Source organism: Tetrao urogallus (genome assembly GCF_951394365.1).
Source record: "Tetrao urogallus genome assembly, chromosome: 5".
Classification (NCBI taxonomy): Eukaryota; Metazoa; Chordata; class Aves; order Galliformes; family Phasianidae; genus Tetrao; species Tetrao urogallus.
Genome location: NC_136818.1, coordinates 21,140,669 through 21,156,287, shown reverse-complemented (window position 1 = coordinate 21,156,287; position 15,619 = coordinate 21,140,669).

Here is a 15,619-nt window from a genome sequence, read left to right as displayed (position 1 = left end):
TTTTTTTTTTTTTAAACTGGATGGATGTATTTTAGATGCTATTTTGGGTAGTTCTCAATCTGAAAGTAGAATAAGGTTCAGTTCACTGCTGCTTTTAGTGCATGTACTGTCTGTGTGGCAAAAGTTTTCTGCATGTGACAATTATGGAGAAATCAGAAACAGCACACTGCATTAATAATGTCTTGGGATCCTAAATGAAAGAAGGACTAAAATCTTTCAAATCACTGCATTTAAAATTTAAAACAATAATTTGGTGTGTGTGTGCAAAGCAGGAGAATTTAGGTGTTTTGTTTGCTCATAACACTATTTCCTTACTAAGCGAAATTTCACCACAGCTTTAGGTTCCTTAAACTCAGTATTTCTCACACTTGTTTATACAGCCCTGCGCAGCAATACTGCTAAGTGTCCAGAGCTCTTTGATGGCCCGTAAACCTGAGTTGTCAGCCTCCACGTTTTAGATTTATAACTGCATGTTCCATCATCCTATGTTTTAAAAACTGTAATGGATAAATGAAAAGGAATAACTCTATTTGCATTAGAATGGAGTTCATCTCTTCAAAATGATGAGCAGAATCATCTTTGGAAAAAACAGTTAAAAGCAATTCAATCCTCCTCAGTATTGTCCAAATGCTTAAAGGATTTGGAGCAAAAAGCATTAAGTGATTGTGTCCATAGTTCTCTGAAGTACCTGCATTTCTATATTATCTCCTGTACAATTTTTTTATCACTGGCAAACTTGGTCATCTTGTATTTTCTCACCCTTTCCCCATTCCTCACCCTTCCAAAAGCTTCAGCATGTCTGTGTGGTGTGACAAGCTCCCCAGCAGGAATGTCTCATGAGACTTACTGAAGCCACCAGGTTTTTTTTTCTGGCCTTATCTTGGTTAAAACTTTGTCTTTAAATCACAGTCAAACTTGGCCTCGCAACATCTACCACAGCAGGTTTCCTGCTTCTGATGTTTTTGGAAGAGGTTTCACAATTACTTTTCATACCATTACCAACATTTTCCTTGAAATGCTTTTGGCCTGCTTTTTACAGTTTTACGTTTAGATTGCCAGAGCTTTTGCTACTTTCTGTTTCCCTCATCTGAACACAACATTTTAAGAGTGCTTTTTTACTACTATCCGTTACTCTCCTGCAGAGCTCCACTGGTCTTCAGCCGTTCCTTCCAGAAGCTTCGGTAGTTGATAGACACTTGCTCAGCAATCCTAACGCAGGTCACTTTCCCCTTTGGCTCTTACTTTTAATTTGCTTCTGACAAGCTTACTTGACGTCTTGCAGCCATCTTTTCAAAGTTCACTGTTCCTACGGTAAATTTATTTGTTCCCTTTCACTTCTACAAAGGTGTTGAATTTGAATGTATTGTGATCAAAATTCTAGAATGCTTCTTTGATACAGAAGCCTGCTGCCCTACTTCATTCAAAGCAAGAGGTCTCTGAGCTTCTCTAATGAATTGAATTTAAAACTGGCGTAATATCCTATGGCAATATTTATCAAGCCCAGAGAGAACTGATATCTCTTCACTCTGGCCATCACACCTTTCTAATTTCCCTGCCACAAAAAAGGTAGATACATGAGCTTTTTTACCATTAGTAACAAAGAACCAGGACAGAGGGAAACTTTAAGTCTGAAAATTCAGGCTTCAAGGTTTTATAGTGAACAGTTGCTCCTTTTGATTAATTTCCTCTGGTTTATTGATTTGAAGAACCTGAAGAATTGTTAACCATTGAGCTGTTATGTTACCTCTTACATCTGTGACCCCAACGACATCTATTCCCAGCTTCTCTGCCCTAGTGAGCTCTTTTGCCTGAAATTGTTAAAGTTTTGAAATCTGTATTTTTCTTGAGTCTAAAGTTTATGCTGTTAATGAACATCGCAGGAAGCTAGATGCATGGAGTCCTAGATAATAGGAGTAGCAGGAAGCACATAAGGAATCACCTGGGGAGTAGGTTTAAACGTTTGAGTCCTTGCTTGACTTAAATGTCATTGCCTAAAAGTCTCTAACTGCTTTTGAGTCTGGTAACAAAATCCTGGCAAAGACCACCGTTTCTGGTTCAATGATAATAACACACAACACCGCCATTGCAAATAATACCTTTTATGATCATGTGGTATTTTAGATAATACCCTGAATGGTAGCCATGTTTATAGTTTTTATATATACCAATAGATTTGAGTGACCAGAAAAAGACTCATGGAGCTTTCTTAAGTTGATTAACTAATTAACAATACTGAGGCTGGTGAAGCGCAGCATCAGTGACAGTGACATCTACCAGTAGAGCTTAGGAAGCATCTGTAAATGAGAATCTGCAGTTACCAACTGTTCAACGTTGTTACATATTTCTCTACCGAATTCAACAGTAAATTATGAATGTGCATTGCTACAATATCATTACTTGCAGACTGTTAAGGAAGATCAAAATTAACTCCCAAATTAGAATTAGTGAGGAGCATCTATAACTCTCCCATATATATTGTAGAACTCACATCTAGTATGATACCTAGGGAAAATAAGGTTATTTATGTTCCTTCTGTAATTCACAGGATCTTTCTCTGCCATCTCTACAATTCTCTCTTATTTAGTGATCTTTTTTCTCAGTATGCAAAACCAGTGCACTTAACTTGCAATTTTAACCTAAGGATAATTTAAAAAATAGGTGGAACAAGATGGTACTAACAGTCAATAAAATAACAGTCCTATGAGAGCCCTTTATCTCTACAAACATTACCTAAGGCAAACTGCAGGGACCAAACTTATCAACTAGCTCCAGTATAGGGAGTTGTATGCTAAACTCCTTCCTTCTGCCTCTGGCCTGCTTGATTCCAGGTGTGGAGCATTTGCCACACCTCCAGCAGCTGGTAAGGCTTAACCTAAGAGCTGTGTTCTTCCTCTCAGATCCCTAATTCCAATGTCTTCATCTGTTTTCTCTAAGCCTTTGCTAGCTGGTTAGTCAGTGTCCCCTGCAGCCTCCAAGAGAATCACTTACCAGAGATGAGCCTGCTCCTTAACAACCCCTTAGGCTAGTCAATCTTCCAGAGCCTTTTCTGCCTTTCTGACTCTGTATGATGTGAAGGCTCCATTACCAGGAATGTTAGATGGGTTTATTAAAGTGAAAATGTGCACTGAAAAGCAAAGGAAAACATCCCTTTACAAGTAAAGCTTTGTACAGCGCAGGCCTGAAGACTGACTTTGATAGCACATGGCAGGTTTGTCACCCTGCAAATTTTAAATTTGTATTTTATTTAAAATAAGTGTAGTATTTTATTAAAGCCCCCCCCCCCTTTTTTTTTTTTTTTTTTTTTTTTTTTTTTTTTGTAAGGCTCTTTTTGATGTCCATGATGACGTTTGGTTCACTGAAGCAGCATATTCAGCTTTAAGTCTTTGGGTTCTCAAAGCACCAAAAAGAAAATGGAAGCAGATATTTTTTAACCAAATGAGGCTAGAATACAGGAAAGAGAAGAAGCTGCAACAGTTGGCAGTATCAGGCTAAAACAGCGTTTGGGTTCAGACAGCTGAACAGTGTAGAAATGCAGTAACAGTGGCTACAGTGACATAACAAATGGAGAAAATTGAGGATTAAAAATGTAAGCGCAGTGGATATAAAAATAACATCTTGCTCAAACAAAACAAAAAACCCACGTGGATAAAGCATCAGATGACATACTGCTATGATAAAGAGGAAATGTGCAGAATCATTAATAAATGTATTAACATCAGAGAAATGAGACAGTAAAGAAAAATGTATTTTTTGACTGTGAGAGTTTCTATCCCCGCACACCCCACAGATGTCTCAGGGCTGAGGTCCACCTCACAAGCAGGCTGTACTTTTGCAGAGAGGTGAATGGACTTTTTCCAGACACACTGGTCCATACCTTATTTGTTCTGCAAGAGACTTCGATAAAGTACAACTTAAACAAAAAACAGTTGTCCTTTACATACGGTCTCTTCACCTTAGGAAGAAGCTATTTGATCACAGTGCCGTGTAACCTTCCTTGAGAAATCGTGCGGTATAATTTGTGCTCTTTCCATTGTGCGCCAAAGCAGCCTGGGCCGAGGCTTCAGGCGGGTGCTGCTGGCTGATCGCAGAACCAGCGCCCTGATTAGACAGGCCTGCGCGCCTACTGATGCTGTTCTGCTGCGCGGCTTCGCCGGGCGAGCGCCGTGCCTTCAGCGCCGCTGCCCACCGAGGTCCGAGCGCTCCGTGCCTCAGAACCTTCGCGAGCCCGTTACCGCTGAGCCGAGCCGCGCCGCACCAGTGCCGGCGGTGCAGAGCCGCCCGGCCGGCCGTGAGGCTCCCGACGGAAACCGCTGCCCGCCCCGCCGAGCCGCCGCCGGGCGCCCCACGGCCACGGGCGGCAGGGGGGCGGCGGGGCGAGGCGGAGCCCGGCGGCCGCCCCGCCTCCATCCTCGGGGATGCCGGGATGTTTACGGGCCCGGCAGGAGCGGCGGGGGGCGGAGAGGAGGTCGGGGCCGCAGCGGGCGTCCGAGCCGGCGGCCAGCAGCCCCGCTAGGCGCCTGCCGCGAGTCGCGGCCTGGCTCCGGCTGCCGAGAAGCCGGAAGAGGTGAGGCTCGCCCCGCGCCGGGAGCAGGCGAAGGCAGCGGCGGGTTCCTGGTGAGCGGGGCGCCGCGGGGCCGGGGCGGGAGGCGCGGGGCTGAGCCCGCCCGCCTGGAGGCGCTCCCCCCGCTGAGTCGCGCGGGCGGACCGCGGGGTCCCGCCTCTCGCCGCCTCGTATTGGTCGGTGGGGCTCGTTCTTGCGGCGCCGTTGGGCGGCGCGGCTGCCGCTCCCTCCGTCGTAAGGGGAGGGAGCGGTGTGGGCCGGGGCGAGAAACTTTCTGCGGGCGGGGGCGGGATGGTGGCGGGCAGTAACCGGCCCGGGGCCGCTTTCGCTCAGTCGGCGCCTGCGGGGCGGCGGGGGGCGTCGCGGCGGCTCTTGAGGAAGCGGCTTCCTGGGGTCGTGGTGGGCCGAGGTCCCGCAGCGGCTCCCGGGTCACTCGGGAGCCGGGGAGAGGCGGGGGCGGCGCGGCCCCAGGCGGTGCGCCTCGGGCTGGGCTCCTCGGGTGGTGTCGCGGAAGGAGCAGCCGCTCGTGGTGCCTCTCGGCGTTTCCTTGCGGGTGCCCGTCCCCTGTCGCCTGGCTCCTCTGGCCTGGCTGCGGGCCGTGTCCGGCGCAGGTGCGGTGCTGCTCTTGGCCTGCCGGCTCCGCCTTGGGTTGGCTGCGCTGTGCTGAGGCTGCCGGGCGTGGGCGGCGTGGCTGTGTGAGACCAGGAGAAGCAGGCCTGCTGAGAAGCGCTGGGAGCGGGGCATCCTCTGTCAGTATAAAATAATAATAATAATAATAAAAATTAGATCGGTAAATATCTTTTCCCCGTAGCTTCGTGTTTACCTTGCACAGTGCCCGATTTTGGTTCTGCATGCACCTGTTCTGAGTTTTGGCTTATGTCTGTACAGACTGTCCCTTCAAAATAGATGCTCTTCTTTGGAACTTGAGCTTTTGCTTTGAGTTTCATGAGAGGCATCAATTCTGCCTTGCACGGCATAACTGTCACAGCACTGTTTTCTCAGACTGAATGGTAGCGTTATTTTTCAGGTCATGCATGTGTAGTAACTTCATTGACTGGATGTCTTTCCTATATGTAGTTATGTGACTAGTCTGAAGTTACAGTGGACAACGTATTGCTCCATAAGGTAGGCACTTCAGTCAGATAGATGTCATGTGGATATTTGCAACTCCACTAAATTGTAAGACTGAAATTTTAAAACATGTTCCATTCGTTGCTGCTTTGGAAACAGCTTAGAGTTGCAGTACTATAGAGGTGTCTGCATTTAAAGTTTTTGACTCATGCTGCTGCGAGAGGGATGAAATGCAGTAGAATGCTCTGATTAGTTCATGTGCTCTGGAAAACAGGAGAAAAGAAGGGTAAATTGTTTTTTTTGTTGTGGAAAGAGGGAAGTTTGCAAGTATCATCAAGCAGCTTTAAAGTAAGAATTTAAAGCCCTGCAGTGATATATATTTGATACTGGAAGGAAATAACACAAAAGCACACTTGCATGTTCTTTAATTTCAAAGTATTCAGGATGTTTTATTTAGAAGTATCTGATGTTTGGGTAGATGGATTTTCAAAGCATGCTCAGAGACTTTCAGTGGAAGGATAGAGATACTGCTTTTATGGTAGATACCTTGTATTCAACATAAAAACTAAAATAAAAAAATGAATGTAAAATTAAAAAAAAGGAACTTTAGTCCACTGAAAATCTGTTTTTGATTGACTTACTGTTGTGCCTTCCAGGGTCTACAAGAAATAGGCAAATGGAGTCTCATGACTGTAGTGGAAATTCCTTCCAAAGAAGGAAGAATAAGTACAATTTTAGAGTTGTTTAGCTGAAGACGTGAGTATATGAGAAACTCATGTGCAAGATTTATCCTAAGACAGTCAAAAAAGAGTACATGAAGTCAGTCGGTGGTTTTGCTATAACATGTGGTATCCTCTGAATTGTCAGAGCCTGAGGTACACCTGTATTTTCCTTTTATTGTGCCAAAGTTGAGCTGAATGTAGTTAGCCTGCTATATTTGTTCATGGAGATGCTCTGGGGAGGCAGTTTGCCCATGCATGTGAAAAATGCATATTTAATAGACTTAGTATAGGATCTTGCCTTCACATTAGTTCTGCGTTTGGTTGTATCGCTGTAGTGGAAATGCTAAGTCATGGCCTGAGCCGGTGATTGAGCACCTGGTGGGAAGGCAGGGCCAACCCAGGGGAGCTCAGGTGCATGCAGTGTACCTGGGTGACTTGGAAGGGTTGGAGCCAGGATCCACTCCTTCCCAGACATCATTTAAGGGCTGGCAGTGGAGGGAAGGGCACCTCTTGCTACAGATCTGTGCCTACCTGAGGCCTTTCAAAGGTAAGCAGTTCTTTTTCTTTGTTTCTGCTGCATTTGGACACGTCACCATCGGTCCCTTGTTGTCTTTGGAAGATTGACAGTCTTCCAAACATCTGTGCTGAATGGTTGAATTCTCCTGATCTTGACAATTTTTTGGGGAAAAGGTGACCTGCAGTAACTCCTAATGTTCATTATTTGCAGCTTATCCGGAGGTCCCTTCTGATTCCCAGGAAGTAGTGCTTAGAACTGACAAGGAGGGGAGATATCCTTGCAAAGGTTAATGCTGTGAATAGTCATAGGAGTTTATCGGTGATTAAGTTCAAGAAAAATTGTTCAGTTCAGCTGTGTTGTATACAGTGTGCACCAGAGATGAAAATAATGTCGGAATTCCAAAGTGGTGATTGGGGCAGCCTTTAGAGCACTCATTTCCTGTATTTATCTTGGTTTGAACCCTGCTGGCCACATAGGAAGTACTTCAGCCTTGCAGTGCAGTACAGCATCACTCTCCATTGCCTTCTTAAGAAACTACTTAAAGGATTGTTTTTTTTGTCAGGCTATCTAAAAAGCAGAACAGAAGCAATACTGCTAGAATATGTACCTTTTCTGTTAAAGATAATCCTATGTGTGTCTGAAACGTAAGTGCAATTCAGCTTCCATTTCTGAAGTTAGAAAGCAGTGTGTTTCAAGTGCCATTATTGCCTATGGGGCAGGCAGAACACATGTGCTTAGGTATGGGAGTTTGTTAGAAAAAAAACCACAAGATTCTGAAAAGAAGAACTTGTAGGAAAATAGTATGCATGTTTGAGTCTTCCTGTGCATAGTTTAGCTCTCTGATACCAGTGACTTCTCACTGCTGATTATAGGTACCAATTCAAATAGACTATTTAATTCATGTGGCATTTGGGAACTTACATTCAAGGCTCTTTACTTTAATCTGCTTGGGATGATTTATAACACAGTTATTACTGTTATATTTAGTAGCTGGACGAGATTAATTGCTTTACATTGCCTTGGGAGTTCAGCATGTGGCTGAGATGTTTGTCTTTGGGAGAAGCGGAGCCAGCTGCTACACTGTTGATGGTCTGGTCCTTTTCAGTTCATTTTAATCCTCTGTCACAAAGCTATTGATTCTTTGAAAACTGGAAGGCAAAAATATCACAGGTAAACTTCATGTTCAATCTATAATAAGGAAGTAGAAGCTTGCAGTTTGAAAAGGCATAGCGTTTGGCCTGTAGAGGCCCTTCTTCTGTACCCTTTTCTTCCTCATCTGAAAACAGATCCAAAAAAGGAGTTGTCTTCACAGCAGTGAATTTCCAATACTTGCCGTGAGTGGAATTCAGAACTGTGTGTTAGGTGTGTGGGCTGCTTGTGAGGTTCGTGGACACAGCCGGGGCTCGGGAGCAGGAGCTGCGAGCGGCCTGCGTACACCACACTGCACAAACAATTAGTCATTGAGGAGACTCCAAAAGCAGCAATGGATCTTGCAGATTTTTGCTGGCAGAGGTTAAATGTAAGATACAGAAACAGCTGTGAAGCTTTGCATTGTCCTGCAGAGGTGAAGTGTCTGGCTGCTGGTGCTCTGCTTCTGGGCCTGGGGATCTCACACCAGTCACTGCAGCTGTGGGAGCTGTGGACTAGGAGGCGGTGTGAGAGGATCCTGAAAAACTTCTTGAGTCTGGCTGGTATTCCTGCTCCTATTCTGTATGCTGCTTCATTTCATCATCTTGGAGGTAGCTTAGGTTTTAAATTGTGTACTGAAGTTATGTTTTAAAGAGAAGGGGCATCTCATCACCCTGCCCATGTATTGGCCTGGGGAGGGTTAGGTTTTAAGGGTTTCCAATCACATCTTAACTTCCTTTCTCTGAAAATCTTGTGGGTTTTTTTTTTTTTTTTTTTTTTTTCAGTTGGACTTGTTACCATATGTTTTGTTTCCTGCTCCTGCATACCTGCATGGTATTTTGCAGACAAAACTCTTGGCTTTCTACTGAATAACTTGTGTTCTCTCTGTGTCGGCTGCCTTCCTGTTATTGTGTTGTGTTTTTTTTTTTTTTTTTTAATCATTTGATACTTTTTATCATCTGTACCTAAGGCTGAACTAAAATGAAATGTGAGCTAATGCAGTTACTCACTGTTGCCAGAAGGAAGATGTTCATTTCCCTCTGATCTCTCCCTTGTTTCCTATCTCTGCTCTTGCTCAGCAGACCTGAGGCTCTGGCAGCCTTCCCTGTGCCTTGCTCAGCGTGTGTTGCTTGTGGAGCGTGGGCCTGGCTGCATTTGGGGCTGAACCAGCTCAGCAAACGTTCTGGGGTGGTCAGGGTGGCTAAGCAGGATCATGTGGAAAAGAAAGGAAGACCTTAAGTGCTTGTGAGCTGTTAGATTGGCTTTGTGCTTGAGGAGTAATTTGACCAGAGGTTTAACTGATGTAAGTTAGGGCTGCTCTGACCCCAGCTGCATCTTCCCGTCTCTTTTCTGCTATCACAATTCCGTCCTTGTGTCTGCAAGGGGAAAGGTTTGAAGAACTGATCTGGAAAAAAAATGGAGTTGCCTGACAGGGTTGGTTTGTGGCTGGTCCAGTAAAGGAACACTGGTTCCTCCCAGGGCAGGGAGCAGAGCCTGGTGCATGTGGCTGAGGGGAGGGAGGGAGGTGCCCCAGGGATGGCTGCTGTCCTTGTGTGTGCCAAGGGCCTGTTCTGCTGGTAGTGGTGTGGTCAAGGGCCGTGTATGAATTGAGATTGCGTCACAGGGAAAACATTTGAAGGCAATGAAGTATTTCCTTTGTAACTGGCTACTCCATATGAGGAAATGGCAGTTGGATTTCTTAGTGGGTGAACAGAAACCGAGTGAAAATGGAGGCTCATTCTCAGTCGGTTGTCATGAGATAGCCAACAGTTGGAAAAAGGGCGAGTCAGTGCAGTGCTCCCTTTGGGAGCAGCTGGGAAGATAAGGAATCTACCTGCCTGACACAACTGGCAAGGAGAGGGAGGAGAAAAGAAAATCCTTGTTACATTGTGCCAGTGGGGGGAGAGGAAGAGAGATGGGCCTGTGAGGTGTGGCCTTTCTTCTGTCTACTGACAGGGAGCCCCTCTGGGGTGGGCAACAACAGTGGCTGGAAGGTGTGCTTTCAGGGTCAGAAACAAGAGTGCCTGATGAATCTGGGTGGATGGATGATAGAAATATATGTGATCGCTTACTATATTTGTTGATTTTTTTTATTTTTATTTTTAAGTAATTAAAAAGATAATTTGTGTATGCTGGCTTCTGCTAAAATTGCTGTTGCTAAAACCAGCACTTAACCCAGCTTAACTGTGCATGTTTGCTTCTGTAGAGCTTGGAATGGACAGCTCGTAAGGAACGAAACATTTAAGCCCAAATTCATTTTGTTGATTGCCTTAAGTAAAAATAAAGAATACTTCCTTCCACATAGGTAGATAATTAATAACTACTTCTAACTTAACAAATGCTGATAATTAGTTTTGTCCTCCACTTTCAAGTTTGTCCTCACAGAGCTGCCATCCTACGGGGAGAGTTCAGTTGATAGTATATTCAAAATATAACTCTTTCAGAAGTACTTTGTAAGGTAATCCTGCGTGTATATATACATCTGTATTCAATCATATTTACCACTTAAGAGGTCACAAATAGTTTTTCTTCTGATACTGATGCTTTTGCAGAGAATTTACCAAGGAATATGGTTTTGTCATACTGTAGACATTTTTTTATATTGTGAAACAAATGTTTCATTTTAACGACCATTAGCTAGTAATAGTAATCATTCTGTATGTCTATATGCATACTTTATAAATGATTATGGATAGACGTGTATGTGTGTGTATTTATGTTATTATGCATATGCATAATGTGTGTTTCTGTGTGTTCATGTATATAATGTACGTTAGTTGGGGTAAATTACAGGCTCTCCCTGTGCTCATGATTACCTTGCTCTTCCAGTGTGGAGTTGACTTTAGTCCTTGCTGATTAAGGCCTTGATCTTCTTGGCAGAGTTTGAATGAGTGTCAACTTAAATGCATTTTGCTTTATTAATACTTATAACCAACTTAGCAAAAAAAGAAATTGGTGTGGTCAAATATTTATTCATCAAGTGAATGAGTAGTTCAAATAATCAGTAAGCCATTAAATAAATGATAAGCATAGAATACGCATGTTGCAGACTGTATGTTTGTCATACTCTGTTAATAGTAGCAAACCAGTGAAAAGTACAGTGAGTTTGAGCTGGGCAGAGCAAAGGACCTGGAAAAGAGGAGTGGGTGATGGTAGAACTGTTTATTGCTAATTATTTAGTATTGTACTTGTTGTAAATGCTTCTAATCTTTTAGATGCTTCCTAGGGAAGTAGGAACATATGAAAAAGGTCCTAGGGAGAATTAGTTAGCAATGGATGCGTGCAGTGTCACTGTTTGTATGTTACACTGTCAGCCTTGGAAAATTTGCTGTTTACTGAAGCTGTCTGAGCATAAATTTGTCCAGAAGCCTAATGAGTTTATTGCAAATATGAGTATATGAAAACCCATGTTACAGGCAATGTTTGTGTATTTTGGTCTTTACAAGAGGAAGTGCAGAGTCCTCAGTGCAGTTGAATGGTCCTTCTGTACTGTGAACACCTGCCCACCTTCCAGTCCCCAGCTCTGGCTGTGGGAGTGCAGCCCCCTCTCTGCTGTTCAGTGCCATCACACCTGGTTCTTCTGGTGCCCAAGCTAATGCTGAAACTTGTTCCAGCATCACAGCCTGAGCTTTCAGTTTGGCTCGGGGTTGTTAAGTTCTGTGTGAGCCTGGCATCAGCTGCCCTGTGCAAGTCTTGCAAGCCTTGGCTGCTGTCCAGTAGTGTTCGAGCAGGAAACAGGAGATACTTTTTTGATTGTACTCTGTTTGTAAGCCTCAAGCATAACCAGCTGCAGTGGAGCAGCATTGATTGGCTTTTTTCCTTTTTTTTTTTTTTTTTTTAAACATTTCAAGTGTTCCAGTATATTTAATAATTTTTAATGCTTTTTTAAAGCTGACTGTGCAACTCTGTGAGTGGATAGTGTAGTAGCATGTGTATATATAACTGAATTTCATTTTCTTGACCTATGTTAAGAATAATTTAATGAAAAGACACTAGAAAATTCATTAAGATCTCCTGCATTTCACGTTAAATAGACCCATATTAATTATGATTCTTAGAATCCCAGTGGTATGGAGGTGGGTGAATAACTTCTTGAAATGTATGTTAACACATTGGGTTTCATCTTCCAGTTCACTATTTGGAGGAGAGGGAGGGAAAAAACAAACAAAACCTCACCCAATCTGAAGTAAGAAAGCAGACCTTTAGGTAAACTGTCAGGGTGTTTTCTTATGCCTTTTGGAGGTGGAACAAGGACATGAGGGCTTGGGACACATCAGCGTCCTAAGAGCAGCTTGTGAGAGTACTGCCTGTGTGCTGCTGCACTGTGTCCTCTGATGCTGTCAGCAGTAGGTGGGTGCTGAGGAAGGCGTGCCGGTGTGGCTGGCCCAGCAAGGTGCGGCTGTTTGGAAATCTACAGCCATTGTTTCCAGAGTGCTGTTCTTTGGTTTCAACCAGGCTGACCAGTTTAGGCCACTAAGGTTTGCCATTTGAAGTGCTTACTAGATGCAGAGGACTCCAACTTCTGGACCTAAAGGTAGAGTGTATATATGATGTTAAACGGACCTCGGCTTTCCGGAAGCAATCATCCTTTAGAAAAACAAGCAAACAAAACCGAACAATGAGTAAAACTAAGGGAACTTAGTAAAAACAAACAAACAAACAAAAAAACCAAAAAACCTAAAAAATACCTGCCTTGATTGACAGCGCAATCCAGAGTTAAGCGAAGGATGTGGCATCCTTTTTGAAAAGGAACTGAAGTAACTGTACCTGACCAGCACGTTGTGAGCAGTGTAAATTTGTGCTGCCGTGTTAGCAGTTACGTGGAGTACTTAAATCTATGACTAACATTTTCCACACTCAGTAATCCTTTGACTGAAGTATATTTATATTTTTCAAGTGTAGATGTTGTTTATTCTTTGACATCAGTTACTGAATGTCTCCAGGTAAGTCCAAAACTGAAAAATCATGGTCTGTAGCATGTAGTAATGGAAGCCACGTATTGCTATGGCTGATGGTGATGTTTTCTACAGGAATGTGGTGTATTTTTGTGTTGTAGTGCTGCCTTCTGTTAAGACAAGGATGTTAGTGTCTGAATTCTGGCAAATACATTTCAATTTTTTATGGACTTTGAGCTATGAAAATAGCATTTGAAAAGGCACATTTCATGCAATTAGGTGGTGTGTAGCACTTGGTCTCCTGAGATAACTTCTCCCTGTTTGTAAAGACTTAACTGTGGTGAAGAAAAAAGTTGCAAGGATTTCACGTTTTTCTCAGATAGCTTTTTCTTTTTTACAGGTGTTAATTAAAAAAAATCCTCCAGCGTGATGTAGCAGAGAACTGTGGTTGGTGCAGAGGGGCAGGCTGTCTGCTTTGGTTTCTTTAAGAGTCATTGGTAGTCTCACCTTTAGTTAGAGGCCAGGGCGCACCAACTGGAAGAGTAGCTGTGCCATACAGCATAAGACATGTACTGCTGAAGCAGAAGGTGAGGCTGTATGTGTGCCTTCCTGCTACACCAGCTATTATTTGCCTGCAGTTTTGTTTAATTTCTCAGGAACTCTGGAGTATTTATTAAAACCGAAATTCTCAGTCTCCCTCTTGGTCTTGCCTATGTTGTTTTCCCGTATTTACATCAGTTCAGTCTGAATCAGCTTTCCTGATTGTGGGTATTTGTCTATTGCACTGCACACCATTCCCCTCTTCATTGCACTGCATGACATTTCAGCAGTGCTCTGTCACCCCTGGCCTGCTCTTCTGAGAGTGATGAAGACTCTTTAATTGAATGCATCTTTATAAGTCATGTGGTGAAGACGGGGAGGCATTTACTCCTGCATGATTAGCGTAAGCACATCTGGAAATATTAGTCAGATTTGGCTTTTTGGGTGCTGGTGGTGTAGCTGCTTTGCCTCTCACTTCATCTGTTGGTGGTTTTCCGGGAGCCACTGTATATGGAGGTGGTAGATTTGCAGAGGGAGATCCTCATGGGACTTGCTTCAAGAAGAGAATGTTGTTACGTTTAAATGCTTGCATTAGCATTTTAGTTTTGAGTGCTAACTACTTGGCAGCATTTTCAAGCATCATTTCACTAGTAAATTATAACATAAAGAAACATCTTCGGAAAAATAGAAATTATCATCTGTAATTTAAATACAAATAAGTATTACTCTGTTATGGGTTGATTGTCAAGGTGAAAGGCATGCCTCTCTGTGAAAACAGTCTTCAAGCAGCAAAATCCAATTCTTGCCTGCATTGAGAAATGGTACGAGAGATGAGTTTTGCACCCTTACCATTTTGTGTGATCAAAATGCCAAATTACTCTAAAATACAAATCGGTCATGCAGTCAAAAAAAAAAAAAAAGTAGAAGGACTTCAGTATATGGGCATGAATCACTGATCTCTACCTTTCCTCTACAAAAGCAACAAAAAACCTCAGAAGTTAATATGTCTTCCTTGCTTACTGTGGTAGAACATTTGTTACCTCTTCAGTTCTTTATTTCATTGTAAAAGCAAGCAGTGAGGTGCAGTCTTGTGCTAAGTAAGTTTTTCAGCGTGGTTGTGTCCCTGTGGCAGGGAGGCTGCCAGGGGATGTGGTGGAGCCTGGAGGAGGCTGTCAGCGCTGGCATCCTGCAGCTGGCTGGGAAGTTGCAAGTTGCAGAGTTGTGCAGCATCTGTCCACCAGCTGTTTTCTTATTTGTCTCCTCTCTATTATTTTTAGAAATCTTCCCATTTCTACTTTGTTTATTTTGCCTCCTGCGTCAGTTTGATCACACGCTTTCTGCTGACCTGCCTGAAATTGCTTCTTTGGATTTCTTTTATCTTTGTATTAATTACAGCTAATAGGGAAACCAAAGCCCCAAACTGTATCCTTGATGAAGAAGTACCATGAGTACAAAGAGGAAGCTGCTGTGAGCCCTGATTGCTGTGGTGCTGGGAGTGGGTAGTGGTACTGAGATGGGTGGGATGCCTGCTTTGATGGGAGAGAGGACAAATAGTGATTGGCTGTGAGTGTCCTGCCTGCTGCTCAGCTTACCGCTGCGGTGTGGCGAGAAACTTTGCAAAGCTGCTCAGTGATGACTAGATCCATTAGCTGCGTGAACAGGGTGATGCTGTAAGAGTGGTGTTGCTGTGAACACGAGTGGTTTGTTAGGATTTCTTAAATGTTTTGCAGTGAGCTTTAAAAAACTTTGTCTAAGGTTCCCTGTTTTCTCTTGGGAGCTATTTCAACCCTTATAATAGCGTCAAAAGGAATTACTGGGAAGATTTATTTTGTGTCTGTGTTTTAAAGGAGATAGTAGCTTGCATGCTTTCATGCTGAACTTCAGTTTAATGCTAGGTGAAAATCTTGTGTGATAGTTGTAGAATAAGGTTTGTGGGACATTAATAACTCTGTGTGCAGGAAGGCATGCTTGCAGTGTTTGAAGTATACAGATTTATCTGAATAAAATTATCGTAGGAATTTTCCTGGTGGTAAAGATTTAAGAGTTACCAGCAGTGAACTTCGAGGATTGGAAACAGGAAGTAAATCAGTTGGACACCAAAAAGCTGGAATAGTTTTGCAGTCAGATGTCTCTCTCATTAATCTGGAAGCCTTGCCAGGTTTGATCAAGTGGCAGACAGCAGTGC